Genomic DNA, 11,686 nt, shown 5'->3' with positions numbered 1-11,686 from the left:
GATTGCTGGATTGTAAAATGAGAATGTAATCTGCGACTGTATATTGCCACGGTCTAAGAGGGAAGGTGATCTCATGGATTGGTAACTGGTTAAAAGATAGACTTTTGATTTCCCTTTTGTACCTTTTAAAAATCAACATGTATTGTTTTATGTGCTGATTGTGATGTCTTTTCAAGTTTCAACCACTTTCTAACCCTGAGTCTCATATTTGGGGTAGGCCTAGCAGGTCCCAATTCTTACAGTGCAACTGACGTGGTCTTAGGAAGCGAAGACAGTTCTAGGACCCAGCCTGGTCTCAGTTTGTCTCCTCTATCAAGAAAACTTTTTTTAATGCCCTGGGCCAATTCCCATGTTGCTCAGTGGAGTCTGTTACAGTACCCAGGTATGAGATCTTCCTTCTGCCTAAGGCCTGTTCTACACCTAAACACTTAGGTTGACCTAGCTTTGTCGGTCAGAGATGTGAAAAAATTTGCACTCTGTGCGACACAGTTGGTTAGAGCTAACCCCTGGTGTAGACACAGCTTGACTGACAGAAGGATTCTTTCGTTGACTTAGGTACCACCTCTCAGAGAGGTAGATTACTTGCATCCATGGAAAAACCCATTATGTTGATATAGGAATCCTTTAAACTATAGTAGTACAAGAGGTGTAGCTGCAGCACTGCACCTTTACTGCTGTAGAGTAGCCATAGCCTCACTCTGTTCATTCCAGTCAGTCCAGAGAATCAAGCTATCTGATTGCTCTATTGTTTAGCTAGTTAGACCCATTTGGCTTTAATGACTTGTCATTCATTACCCTGTCTCCCTGTGGATGAGTGTGCTGGAACTGTCTGCTACCCTCTGATAGCCTCACAGAAATCCAATACATAAGCCACATTTTGGGATCCAAATTAAAACTTATACAGAGCACTCCCACACTCATCACAGGCTGACAGGTGTAAAGGAGTCTGGGGGTACATCTACACTGCACAAAACAACAACAACAACAGACTCGGGGTTGCACTATGATACTAAAAATAGTCACGTAAAGACATTTGTGCTTGGGCTGGAGCCCAACTCCCTAACTTCTCCTGTCTAAAGAGATTGGATAGGTAGATGTGAGGCAGATCTTCAGTTGACATCAGGGTTGTCTACTCTGGATGGAGGTTTTCTGGGAGGTTTCCTCACATAACATATTGGCTTTAAGGACTGAGCTACTCTGAAACTCATTTACTATAAAGAGAGCTCTTTGCCCATGCGTTGCCTTGGCATTTCGACACCAGCTGGAATATCTTCTTCAGGAATGTATGAAATTAATGAGAAGCTGATAACAAGATGCCACAGGTCCACAGGATCAGTGCTACGCCCCAATTTATGAACAGTCTTTTGGAGAAAGCCATTTAGTGTGCCTGACCCCCATGTTTGTCAAACAAACCATTGAAAAAACACTTTAATGGAAAATGTTTGTCCAGACACAGAAATAATAGTGGAAAGTTGTACTTCCTGCCACAGCAGAATGGAAATATTTTGGGAATCCAGTGCTGACCTTGTCCATAGTTCATGGAACTTGCCAAAACAGACGGCTGCTGGAATTGGAGGTCCCCAGAAACCACAGTCACGACGTGCTTTGGGTCAGCCTCAGGATACAATCCTTTGGGCTAGAAATAGGTCGAAGTTCCCCAAGCCAATGGCTCATCAGGCTGACACAGTTCAGACTAGGGAGGCCATTTGTCTGGTTTTATATCGGGCAGTTCTCTTTTTGGCTGGTTTCTTCCCTGCCCAGTACAGGAACAATACCCAGATGTAGTTTTGTCTGGAATTGGACAGGGGATACCATTTTGAAGACTGCAATACTCTACCAGCATGATGGCATGCTCTGCAAAATGGCATCCCCCATGCAGCATGACCTGCCATGTTCCATGCATATGAGCTCACAGTGGCCGGGGCAGGCCCATGTCTTTGTGGAAGTGTCACTAATCTGGGAATGGGAGAGTGGCTGCCTCAAGGGATAGGAACTAGGCTCACTGACTTGGTGGACCCAGCAGCTAAAGAACAGATCACATTTCAGAGAAGAGGGAGCTGAAAAGATTTGGTTTAATTTTTTAGAACCTTTTGATGAATTCCTAGTGGATGCAAACCGAGATGTCACTCTCCTTTCCCATCCTGAACGCTTCTTTCCTCTCTTTCCTTTCCCTCCTTTCCATGCCTTTACATTTTTGTTCTTTTTTTTTCTGTTCTTGCCTTATTTTTTTTAAAAAAAGAAATCAACATAACATTATTTAAAAGAAGGATTATTATTTAGACAAGAGCACAACCCCGCCAGCCCCAAATCTGCCTGTCTATATTTTCTCCTCCTAAGTGAGAGGCTCCTTCCCCAAATCCTCTCTTAGTTCTGCAGGGCAAACAGCAATGAGAATTGCATAGGGTCACTTGAGGCAGCAGAGCTGACTTTGGAATGAATACAAGGGAGGTGCTGAGTAAGATGGTGGATTTATTATAGTCACCATTCAGGAGGAAACCACATTTCAAACCCTGTTGTTGTGTCAGCAAACAGTTTATAACAGCTTCACGTGAAATGGTCACATCAGAGAATTCATCAGAAAAACCTCATCTCATGGGGGAAACTTAAAAGACTCACAAAAGCACTCATGTGTATTTCGTCCGTCTAGAATATTTAACTCTTTAATGGCCACATCCTTTGTCAATGAACATGTCTGTAAAGAACTTGCAAAACTGCGGTGCTGTCTATCCATCTGTCTGCAGTGCTGTTAATTGCCCACTGCATTTTAAGGGATTGTTTATTTATTTATTTTGCAACATGTGTTAACCCCTTATATTGATCCATCTGTTTAACCTTGTATTTAGCTGTGACACTCTGGTTATGGTTACCTTTCCCAGACCTGACGAAGACCTCTGTGAAGTTTAAAAATTTGACTCTTAGAATCATAGAATCATATAATATCAGGGTTGGAAGGGACCTCAGGAGGTCATCTAGTCCAACCCCCTGCTCAAAGCAGGACCAATTCCCAACTAAATCATCCCAGCTAGGGCTTTGTCAAGCCGGGCTTTAAAAACCTCCAAGGAAGGAGATTCCACCACCTCCCTAGGTAACCCATTTCAGTGCTTCAGTACCCTCCTAGTGAAATAGTGTTTCCTAATATCCAACCTAGACCTCCCCCACTGCAACTTGAGACCACTGCTCCTTGTTCTGTCTTCTGCCACCACTGAGAACAGCCGAACTCCATCCTCTTTGGAACCCCCCTTCAGGTAGTTAAAAACAGCTATCAAATCCCCCCTCATTCTTCTCTTCTGGAGACTAAACAATCCCAGTTCTCTCAGCCTCGCCTCATAAGTCATGTGCTCCAGACCCCTAATCATTTTTGTTGCCCTCTGCTGGACTCGTTCCAATTTTTCCACATCCTTCTTGTAGTGTGGGGCCCAAAACTGGACATAGTACTCCAGATGAGGCCTCATCAATGTCGAATAAAGGGGAACGATCACGTTCCTCGATCTGCTGGCAATGCTTCTACTTATACAGCCCAAAATGCCATTAGCCTTCTTGGCAACAAGAGCACACTGTTGACTCATATCCAGCTTCTTGTCCACTGTGACCCCTAGGTCCTTTTCTGCAGAACTGCTACCTAGCCATTCGGTCCCTAGTCTGTAGGAGTTCATAGTATTCTTCCGTCCTAAGTGCAGGACTCTGCACTTATCCTTGTTGAACCTCATCAGGGTTTTTTTGGCCCAATCCTCTAATTTGTTTAGGTCCCTCTGTATCTGATCCCTACCCTCCAGTGTATCTACCATGCCTCCCAGTTTAGTGTCATCTGCAAATTTGCGGAGAGTGCAGTCCACACCATCCTCCAGATCATTAATAAAGATATTAAACAAAACCGGCCCCAGAACCGACCCTTGGGGCACTCCACTTGAAACCGGCTGCCAACTAGACATGGAGCCATTGATCACTACCCGTTGAGCCCGACGATCTAGCCAGCTTTCTATCCACCTTACATCCAGCCCATACTTCTATAACTTGGCTGCAAGAATACTGTGGGAGACCGTATCAAAAGCTTTGCTAAAGTCCAGGAATAACACATCCGCTGCTTTCCCCTCATCCACAAAGCCAGTTATCTCATCATAGAAGGCAATTAGGTTAGTCAGGCACGACTTCCCCTTGGTAGCTCTTCCACCTACAGAAGCTGGTCTTGTCTATCTATCTATCTATCTATCTATCTACCTATCTAGGGTGGGATTTCCAAAGTATTTAAGAGACATAGGAGATACACAAGTCACTTTCTACAGAATATGCTCTTCTTACTCCCTTAACACATTTTAAGCACCCCACCCCTTAGGGTTTTATTTATGGCCCACTGATAGAGTAGCTAATTGGCTGGCCTTTGTTGCTGGTGCTCATTATTTTAGTGCCAGTCTCACATTTGGTGTTTCTCTTAAAAGTCCAGCTTCAAGAGTCCTGAGATTCCCAGAGAACCTCCCCTTTCAAAGAAGTAGGATTCTAGCCCTCGGGTGTGGAGAGGAAAGCATGTGACCCCTACTTGCTCAGGAGCCAGAAGATGAATAAACTTCCCCCCAACAATGCATCTTTTTATAATATCTCATGAATTTTAAGCCTTTCACATCCTTTTTTCAAATCCATCCCATTAAATTTGCATCCTGGGGTTGAGTTTCTGGGCTTGTCTTTTGTCAGTTTCCCCTGCAATCACGGGGAATTACGCTGCTGCAGCTCCATTACTCTGGTATCTGTGTTAGCTAGATTAAAGCTGACTAGGATGTGTCTACATGAGCTGCAGACATACAGTTCACTGAGGTGTTAGCTCCAGGCCTGACTTGAGTTTCACTCCAGCTGTGGCATTTGTCTCTTGAAAAAAAAAATCTTTTTTATTGTGGAGTTTTTAATTGTACCCTCGGTTGTTAAACTTTCTTAACAATTTCAGGTGCAGCAGTTTCGTTGGGTTATCTTTTTGTATTCTGGGCAATTTCTTTAGGCAAAACTTTAAAAAAACAAAATAACACTATGTTTTAAAGAGCTCCTTTAACCAGTTTGAAAGCTCTAACAGGACTTTTTAAATTTTATTATTGTAAAAACCCTTCTTTGTCTAATATGGCTATTCCCCAGGAACTTATTTCTTCACAATTCACATTCCTGTAAGCTATTTGTACAGGGTGTGTGTGTGTGGGGGGGGTGTCTTACTCTGCAAGACATTTAGACAGAACATTACTAAAATCTTCCTATAAGTTGTATCACAGAGATGATAGTTATTTAGTGATGGAAATTAAGTAAACAGCATTTTTTTTTAAATGTAAAAACATGCTTAAATTAGTTTTAAAGGTTTGTGATAGGAAAGACTGGGAACTCGTGGGGTTCTACCCCAGAGAGGTGAAGAACAGGACCTCAGGAGACTGAGTGCTCCATAGGGTAGTTAGCCCTGAACCATGACAATGTACATCAGTAAATAATCCCCATAAACAAAGGCTGGGTTATTTCAATGGCGCCTGTTTCCCGGTTGCCCCCGGGTTTATGACAACCCAATGCTGAGGCCTTGAACAGAAGGGTTTTATTTAGCATCACCTGCTGCACATACACACACACACACTGTCTTTCACACACTTTCTCACATATACTCTCTCACACACACTCCCCCAACATACATTCTCTCTCTCACACACACTCTCACACACGCAAACACCCATTCCAACACACTCTCTCACACACACACTCCCCCAACATACTCTCACACAGACACTCTCTCACACACACACACACATTCGCCCAACACAAACACTGTCTCTCTCACACACACAGTCTCCCTATCACACTTCTCCAATACATAATTTCTTGCACACACAATCACACTCCCTGTCAAGGCTGCTTCCCCACTTTGAACTTTAGGGTACAAATGTGGGGGCCTGCATGAAAACTTCTACGCTTAACTACCAACTTGGATCTGGTCCGCTGCCACCATACCAAAGCTAATTCCCTTCCCTGGGTAGCCTTGAGAGACCTTCACCAATTCCATGGTGAATACAGATCCAAACCCCTTGGATCTTAAAATAAGGAGAAATTAACCACCCCCCTCCTTTCTCCCACCAACTCCTGGTGGATAAAGATCCAACCCCCTTGGATCTAAAAACAAGGAAAAATGTATCAGGTTCTTAAAAAAAGACTTTTAATTAAAGAAAAAGGGTAAAAATCATCTCTGTAAAATCAGTATGGAAAAATAACTTTACAGGGTAATCAAACTTAAAGAGTTCAGAGGACCCCCCCCTCTAGCCTCAGGTTCAAAGTACAGAAAACAGAGATAAACACTCTAGCAAAAGGTACATTTACAAGTTGAGAAAACAAAGTAAAACTAACACACCTTGCCTGGCTATTTACTTACAAGTTTGAAATATGAGAGACTTGTTTAGAAAGATTTGGAGAACCTGGATTGATGTCTGGTCCCTCTCAGTCCCAAGAGCGAACGACTTCCAAAACAAAGAGCACAAACAAAAGCCTTCCCCGCCCCCCCAAGATTTGAAAGTATCTTGTCCCCTTATTGGTCCTTTGGGTCAGATGCCAGCCAGGTTACCTGAGCTTCTTAACCCTTTACAGGGAAAAGGATTTTGGAGTCTCTGGCCAGGAGGGATTTTATAGTACTGTACACAGGACAGCTGTTACCCTTCCCTTTATAGTTATGACACTCCCCCCAAATCACAGATAGTGTTGGATAGCCGGTTCCACACTGGCTGTGATTTCTTCTCGGAGTTCTAGGAGAAAACAGAGTTAATAAGACACATGCACCTTTAGACATACTACTGATTATATAAAAACTAACAATATGTTCCACATTCCAAGAACAATTTTTAACCAGTTGATTCTGGGAAACTTTCCCGGGAGAGTGCATCAGCCACTTTGTTAGAAGCCCCTGAAATGTGTTGTATTTCAAAATCAAAATCTTGGAGAGCTAAACTCCACCGAAGAAGTTTTTTGTTATTCCCCTTGGCGGTATGAAGCCATTGTAGCGCAGCATGGTCTGTTTGTAGTTGGAAACGCCATCCCCAAACAAATGGGCGTAGCTTTTCAAGCGCGTACACAATGGCGTAGCATTCCTTTTTGCTGATTGACCAGTGGCTTTCCCTCTCAGACAGTTTCTTGCTGAGAAACACGACAGGATGGAATTCTTGATCCGGTCCTTCCTGCATTAAAACTGCTCCCATGCCCCGCTCGGACGCATCTGTGGTTACTAGGAATGGTTTGTCAAAGTCTGGGGCCCTTAGCACAGGGTCAGACATGAGTGTCACCTTAAGCTAGTGAAAGGCCTTTTGACACACATCAGTTCACTGAACTGCATTTGGCTGTTTCTTTCTGGTTAGGTCTGTCAGCGGGGCGGCAATTTGGCTGTAGTGGGGTACAAATCGCCTATAATATCCAGCCAAGCCTAAGAAGGATTGGACCTGTTTCTTTGACTTTGGAACTGGCCACTTTTGGACAGCATCCACTTTGGCCTGTAGGGGATTTATAGTTCCTTGACCCACCTGGTGCCCCAGGTAAGTCACTCTGTTTTGGCCTATTTGACACTTTTTAGCCTTAACAGTTAGTCCTGCCTGCCGAATGCGCTCAAAGACTTTTTCCAGGTGCTCCAGGTGTTCTGTCCATGAATCAGAAAAAATGGCCACATCATGGAGGTAGGCAACTGCAGATTCTCCCAATCCCGCTAGGAGACCATCTACAAGTCTTTGGAAGGTGGCGGGTGCATTTCGCAACCCAAAAGGGAGTACATTGAATTCATACACCCCTGCCTGGGTGACGAAGGCTGACCTTTCCTTAGCGGGTTCATCTATTGGTACTTGCCAGTACCCTTTGGTTAAGTCTAAAGTAGAGATGAATTGGGCATGTCCCAATTTCTCCAATAGCTCATCTGTGCCTGGCATTGGATAGTTGTCAGGATGAATTACAGCATTTAGCTTACGGTAGTCCATGCAAAAGCGTATTTCCCCATCTGGTTTAGGAACTAGAACCTCTGGAGATGTCCATGCACTATTAGAGGGGTGGATTTTACCCATCGGTACCATGTCCTGGATCTTCCTTTGTATAGCAGTTTGGGCATGAGGTGACTCCCGGTAGGGTGGGGTTCTAATTGGGTGAGCATTACCTGTGTCAATGGAGTGGTATGCCCGTTTGGTCCGTACTGGAGTGGCTGAGAAAATTGGTGTAAAACTTGTGCACAGCTCCCTGATCTGCTGTCACTACAGACATCCAAGGGTCGCGGAGAGGTTCACCTCTTCCAAGCCACCATCCCTTTTTCCTTCGTAGTGGACACCTTCAGGCCACTCCGCGTCATCTGTTTCCTGGGCTTCAAACTGGCAAACGTTTAATTCTCTGGAATAAAAGGGCTTAAGAGAATTAACATGGTATACCTTAGGCTTTATGTTGGAGGTGGGGGAGGCTATGAGATAGTTAACAGCTCCTAGGCGCTCCTGGACCGTGAATGGTCCTTCCCACGACGCTTCCATTTTATGGGCCTGGAGGGCCTTTAAGACCATGACTTGGTCTCCTACTTTGAAGGACCGTTCTCTGGAATGTTGATCATACCAGGCCTTTTGCTCTTCCTGAGCATCCTTTAGGTTTTCTTTAGCAAGGGCTAAAGAGTGTCGGAGGGTGCTTTGTAGGTTGCTTACAAAGTCTAGAATGTTAGTTCCTGGAGAAGGCGTAAACTCCTCCCATTGCTGCTTCACCAACTGTAATGGCCCCTTAACCTCGCGGCCATACACAAGTTCAAATGGTGAAAACCCTAAACTGGGATGTGGTACAGCCCTGTAAGCAAAAAGCAACTGCTGCAATCATTGGAGTGTTCATTTATGAATTTACGTATCATGGCCCCCAAAGTTCCTTTAAACCTCTCCACCAGGCCATTGGTTTGATGGTGGTAGGGGGTGGCAACCAAGTGATTCACCCCATGAGCTTCCCACAGGTTTTTCATGGTCCCTGCCAGGAAATTAGTTCCCGAATCGGTAAGGATGTCGGAGGGCCAACCTACCCTGGCAAAAATGTCTGCTAATGCCTGGCACACACTTTTAGCCCTGATGTTGCTTAAGGGTACTGCTTCCGGCCATCGGGTAGCAAAATCCATGAAAGTCAGTACGTACTGCTTTCCTCTGGGGGTCTTCTTTGGGAAAGGACCCAGAATATCTACAGCTACTCGCTGAAATGGGACTTCAATTATGGGTAGTGGCTGGAGAGGGGCTTTAACCTGGTCTTGGGTCTTTCCCACTCGTTGGCACACCTCACAAGACGGGACATAATAAGCAACGTCCTTGCCCATTCCCTCCCAGTGGAAGGACTTCCCCAACCGGTCTTTGGTTCTGTTCAGAATGGCCACTGGGATGATCATGGACTAAGCTCAAGAGCTTTACCTGATACTTAGTGGGAACTACCAACTGTCTTTGAGGATGCCAGTCTTCCTGGTGCCCACCAGAAAGAGTCTCCTTGTATAAAAGTCCTTGTTCTACAACAAACCGGGATCGGTTAGAAGAGCTGAGAGGCGGTGGGGTGCTCCCCTTCTGATATTCGCTCCAACTGCTACTAGTTTTTTTCTTTTCTGCCACCTCCACCCATTTGGCTCCAATCTCCCCTACCTCGGTTACAGATTTGGGCTTCCCATCTAGGATGTACCTTTCTATTTCCTAAGGAACACCCTCTAAAAACTGTTCCATTTTTACTAGGGAAACCAGATCTTCCAGAGATTTAACATTTGCTCTTGATACCCAGGCATCACAATTTTTTTCAATGTGGTAGGCATGTCGGGTAAATGACACGTCTGGTTTCCACCTTAGGGCTCTGAACCGCTGATGGGCATGCTCAGGTGTTAGCCCCATTCTGAGTCTGGCCTTGTTTTTAAAAAGTTCATAACTGTTCATGTGTTCCTTAGGCATTTCAGCCGCCACCTCTGCTAAGGGTCCACTGAGCTGCGGCCTCAGCTCTACCATGTACTGATCTGTAGTGATGCTGTATCCAATGCAGGCCCTTTCAAAATTTTCTAAGAAGGCCTCAGTATTATTGCCTGCCTTGTAGGTGGGGAATTTTCTGGGATGGGAAGTAGTACCTGGAGAGGGGTTGTTAGGATTGGCTGTTGTATCCGGCCTAGCCCGTGCTAATTCCAGTTCATGCTTCATCTCTTTTTCTCTCAGCTCCATAGCTCTCTTGTGGGCCTCCTCTTTGGCTCTTTCTTCTCTTTCACTCTGATCTTTCTCGAGTTTTTTTAATTGAAGCAGTCTCTGATTTTTTTTTTTCATTTTGTTCTGCTTCTAGTCTGGCCAGTTCTATTTTGTTAGCTACTTCTTTGGTAGTCATTTTCCTGTTTTCTTGTGCTGGGCCACACCCCTCTGCAGTTGACTGAAACTGGGATGCACTCAGCTCAGGCTGCTGCTGAGGTAACTGAGACTTTCTAACTGGCTATCCCAGAGTAGAAAGAAAAAAAAAACAATTCAGCTTGTAAATTCCTTTTACCGGTTGTTTGCTCACTGATTGAACCCTTCTCTTAACAAAGGCCCTTGTTAAAAAAAACTTAACACCTCTGCTTTCAAGCAAGGAGAGATAAGATATGCATCTACCTTCAGCTCTGCTTTCCAAGCAGCTAGAAAGGAGAAAAAAAAATCTTACTGGCTTTTGGTTTTAAATGATCCCACCTCTCTGCCACCATGTCAAGGCTGCTTCCCCACTTTGAACTTTAGGGTACAAATGTGGGGGCCTGCATGAAATCTTCTAAGCTTAACTACCAGCTTAGATCTGGTCCGCTGCCACCATACCAAAGCTAATTCCCTTCCCTGGGTAGCCTTGAGAGACCTTCACCAATTCCCTGGTCAATACAGATCCAAACCCCTTGGATCTTAAAACAGGGAGAAATTAACCATCCCCCCTCCTTCCTCCCACCAACTCCTGGTGGAACCCCCTTGGATCTAAAAACAAAGAAAAATCAATCAGGTTCTTAAAAAGAAGGCTTTTAATTAAAGAAAAAGGTAAAAATNAACCATCCCCCCTCCTTCCTCCCACCAACTCCTGGTGGATCAAGATCCAACCCCCTTGGATCTAAAAACAAGGAAAAATCAATCAGGTTCTTAAAAAGAAGGCTTTTAATTAAAGAAAAAGGTAAAAATCTCTGTAAAATCAGGACGGAAAAATAACTTTACAGCGTAATCAAACTTAAAGAGCTCAGAGGACCCCTCTCTAGCCTTAGGTTCAAAGTACAGCAAACAGCGATAAACACTCTAGCAAAAGGTACATTTACAAGTTGAGAAAACAAAGATAAACTAACACACCTTGCCTGGCTGTTTACTTACAAGTTTGAAATCTGAGAGACTTGTTCAGAAAGATTTGGAGAATCTGGATTGATGTCTGGTCCCTCTCAGTCCCAAGAGCGAACAAACTCCCAAACAAAGAGCACAAACAAAAGCCTTCCCCCCCCCAAGATTTGAAAGTATCTTGTCCCCTTATTGGTCCTTTGGGTCAGGTGTCAGCCAGGTTACCTGAGCTTCTTAACTCTTTACAGGGAAAAGGATTTTGGAGTTTCTGGCCAGGAGGGATTTTATAGTACTGTGCACAGGAGAGCTGTTACCCTTCCCTTTATAGTTATGACACTCCCCAACATACTTTCTCTCACATAGACACTCTCATTCACACACACTTCCCCCAGCACACACTCTCTCTCTCTCTC

This window comes from Trachemys scripta, chromosome 12 (assembly GCF_013100865.1).
Source record: "Trachemys scripta elegans isolate TJP31775 chromosome 12, CAS_Tse_1.0, whole genome shotgun sequence".
Taxonomy (NCBI): domain Eukaryota; kingdom Metazoa; phylum Chordata; order Testudines; family Emydidae; genus Trachemys; species Trachemys scripta.
Note: the sequence above shows the minus strand (reverse complement) of the source record.